Here is a 4579-nt window from a genome sequence, read left to right on the forward strand (position 1 = left end):
ATCAAACTACTGTGTAACCTTACCATGCACATACTAGGGGGTGATCCCATATCACCCTATACCATATAGGATTGAAAACACAACATAACTGAAGATCATTACTTCAACCTTAGTTCGTAAACCACAAAATCCAATTTCCAACATCCGGAATTTACTATAAGACCCAAACTTCTCATCTACACATTGTATAAGTCTGAACAAGCTGTATCAAGACATAACCACAACCCAAGATGTAATCACCCGACATACCACACGACTCGCATACTCGTAGCAAAATTTCGGATCACAGTATTTTCTCAAAATAAACCAATACCGGTAATAAACCTTACGTCAAACAAAACCTCATTCTAAAGCCTTTGTGTACTGCATATGATGAAAGAAACACATAGAAACTCATAACCATTCATCAGATCAACAAGTCATGGAGCTCCCCCTCCTTCGACAAGAACTATAGCCAATTTCTAGGCCGATCAGCGACATAATCCTTACAAATATACCGCAATCAAATCTGATAGCACCCATTTTAGGTCTGACGACCTCATCTTATCAAATACAAGCTACTCTACTGACATGTCTCACCAATACTACCCAAGGCCATAAACTGTTCAATCTTTGCACCAATACGCAACATTTCAAATGTACTCAAACATAGGAAATGACTCCAATAAGAGAACCGTCCTGCAAGCTTAACAAGTACCACCACAACACAATGCTAAGAACACATCACACACCCTAGAACCAAAACACACAAATCTAACACAAAGGATCATATCCCAACATAACTTTGTTGCAATGCGCGACCCCATCCAAACACTGGTCCACATGAAATACCTCAAGTCACAATGCTTAAAATCAACAATCACGCACAATTTGACGTCTAGTACCAAAAGTGCACGACCATAACCACTGAAGCAAATAACTCAATCCATAGTCTGGAATGAACATAATCAATGTGCAATCAATCATTCAACACCAGAATACCCATCTCGCTCAAATTCTGCTATAAATCTCGAATAAAACTGCACCGTGTGTGTATATAACCAACGAATCACAACTCCTCGTAGAATAGAAGAGTAACTCACAAATTATTTTAGAACAAAAATAATCTTAACAACAACTGAATGGCACATCCCTCAATAATAGCAGTATGGAGCCAACCAATCTGACTCGGTGTAGAACACATATCCTCATTAGGCCTACCAATGGACCCTAAACTAACTCTGATCACAAAAAATAGATACATAACACTTTAAAAGTCCACAATGACTGAACCATAAAGCATACTATCATTTGTCTAGCTTTGGCCACATCTTCACAGTCCACAACCATGAAATAATCTACTCCTAAGAACTCCCAGTCTCCAAATCCATAGAACACACGAATCGCCATATCTGATCCCAACTCCACCGCCCGAATGTCGACATATCTCTCATACATGATCATCCCACAAGGAATACTTCTATAATTCTTCTGCGCCACAAAGAGAAATTTGATTATCAATATTCGATCAATTAGACGAGTACCACAATACCAATGAAGTATCCATAGATCAAAACACAGTGCCCCTTCTGAAACTTACACTCTCATCAAGCCATGTCTAATAGCAATATCATTTATCTAGTCATCTGAAACTGTCCCTACTGCCTAAGAATTTTATGACCTTCTCTTCAAAACTAAATTTACCTCGCTCATGCAAATCTTAATCCCACACAACACACCGTACATACAATGCCATCATATGAAAAATACGAGAACTCATTTCATAATCCACTCCAAGTCACAAACAACCACATGCTTAATTAGCCAAGAACCTTCCATTTGATCCCATGTAGGAGAAAATCACAATACGCATCATGCCCCGCACATCAATACAAAATATACACCTCGACCCGTGGTAGAAACCCTTGAGAACTCTTCGAAGCTCATTTGCACATAACCAAGCCAACAGAAATGAACCTCTCTAACTCAACCAAGCCACGCAGGTCGTCAAAACCCAAGAGCACCGCCATAAAAAACTATAGAACTCATTACATCATAAGAACCGAAAGAGCCAATCACATCTATTACCATGCTGATCCAACCCATTACCAAACTATCATAATTCTCCGAGTTCCTTTGGATTACCTTCAATTGATACTTTTCCTTTCTAGTACACTATTATCTTTAACCAAAACTTGCCCCACAAACTTTGGCATAGAACTGCACTGCCCTAAGGCTTATAAGCCGCTGAATTCTCTTTTAAGCACCCCAAAAGTACCATAACCAAGATACCCACTCTAAAGAAACCTTCTGTGAATTTAAAGCTGTTCATTTTACCTTCTTGATACTGAATGTAGAATCCATAGGGATATAGAAATACTGCAAGTCTCAACACTATCCAATGTAACTCTCAGCTTCTAGCCATATACAAATCCTCAACATTCTCAATTGCTACGTGTAAATCTTGAATTCATTAAATCATTCTCGAGAGTCGTCCACTCTAATCGAACCTCAATAGCATCGCCCAAATGAAGCGAACGAACTGTGCCCCAGTGCACCCCAACACCCTAAGAAGTAATTCACACCTCTGAGCAACTGAGCAAATTTCTACTTCATGAACACTACATCATTCACGAGTAACCACTCAATCATTCCATGATTTTCTCTATACCCATAGAGTGTAATACAACCCATATTCGTAAATTCCCTTACTCGAGTCATCCTCGATATCAATCTCTGCAAGTCATAACTTGTTACGCCCTAAACCTAAGGAGGCGTGGCTGGTACCCGGTTTCGTACTGGCCCTAGCAAACCACTCTATAACTCATTTATTTTCTTTGTAACTATCATTTGCCAATATGGCCATAACTCGTAATGTATAACTATAAGTGGGCAAACACTATACTAGTGAACCATTTTTCTTAAAACATGAAGACATATGGGTTGTCAAGGCCTCTGACATACTGTACAAAATGAACCTCTATCTACAAAGCCTCTAATTATTTGACATCAAATGGGACAGGGTACCGGCCTACCCATAAGTTTGTAGTAAAACTCTAACGCAATGACTTATAGACTCGGCTGTACTCCGAATAAGGTGGATTCTTACCGATCCTTTGTTGAATGCTGACCTCATCTACTATAAGGGCTCGACAAACTGATTATCTATACCTGCAGGCATGAATGCAGCATCCCCAACAAAAGGACGTCAGTACGAATAATGTACCAAGTATGTAAGGCCGAACTGAAACATAACAATAAGTCAACATTAATTAAAAACATATAAGAATCAACCTGAATCTATGAAGTTCTACCGTATATGAATACTTATTATACTCATATATATACAATGCTTCTCTTTGAGACTATTATCCATATCTTATGATGCATGACTACCCAACTAATCAGTGGTAACTACCCGACCGGCCATAGTTCGGTGGTAAATATGTAACTGCCCACCGGTCGTAGCGCGATGGTAAATACATGACTGACTGACCGGCCGTTGCTCGGTGATAAATGAATATGCATGACTGCCCAACCATTGGTAAATAATGATACATAATTGCCCAACCGGTGGTAACTGCCCGACCGGCCGTAGCATGGTGGTAAATTCATGAAGATGCATGTATCTCTATATTATAAACATTAACATCTCTATCATATGCCTCAATAGGGACTTAGAGACATACTTATACATGCTTGAATATCACTTTACCGGAATGAATAACATAAACATCCTTAACTGCTAAGAGTAACCACTTATGGAATAGCATTACGTATACATATCATTACTTGGATCATGCCAAAATAAAGAAGGAATAGCCTTAACATACCTGAGCCGATTCTCTTGCCAATCCCTCTAACACACATCTTTTGCAAAGAACACATAACGGCGGATCGAAGCAGGGAAAAATCCATATTATATTCTTGAGAAAGATTGTACCGTACTCCCTTGTCTTTCCAGCGATGCAGTCTGCAGCTACTCCGTTAATGATACCACTAGGTGGTGTAGCTATCTATTTTTCACTGTTCTTCAAAACTCAAACCACTATTTAAATAGTTGAGATTTGGAATTACACACCCACTCTCCTATCATTCATAGCATTTGAATTGAGCTAAGTAGCTTCATAATTTCAAACCATCCATTTTATCAACAAAAAGGAATCATGGGCTGCTTTGTGGATGAAATACTGAGCATTGCCCATCACGCAAGCTATGATTCCTACTACTTCTAAACACATCAATCCCATTCTTCACAATATAGAAACGACCACAAATTCAATATTCTAGATGGGTCCACTCTGATCCACATAAGCCACTACTTGGGATGATTAATTAGCCAAACATTTCTCTAAATGCCACCTTACCAAAAGCATTAAGAGTCAACAATTTGGAATTGGAGGGGCTGCCACGTCAAGGGAGGGTTAAACTTATCCAACAGTGGTAATTAATTAGCTAATCTTTCATTAAAAAATTAATAATTAACTCATTATCCACATAATAAAGAATTATCTCAAATTACTTAAAATACTACTTACTTTTAACACACTTATGCACCCTACTATCATGGTTATGTGGTACCATATAAAATCAATACACA

Source organism: Nicotiana sylvestris, chromosome 9 (genome assembly GCF_000393655.2).
Source record: "Nicotiana sylvestris chromosome 9, ASM39365v2, whole genome shotgun sequence".
In the NCBI taxonomy this organism is placed as follows: domain Eukaryota; kingdom Viridiplantae; phylum Streptophyta; class Magnoliopsida; order Solanales; family Solanaceae; genus Nicotiana; species Nicotiana sylvestris.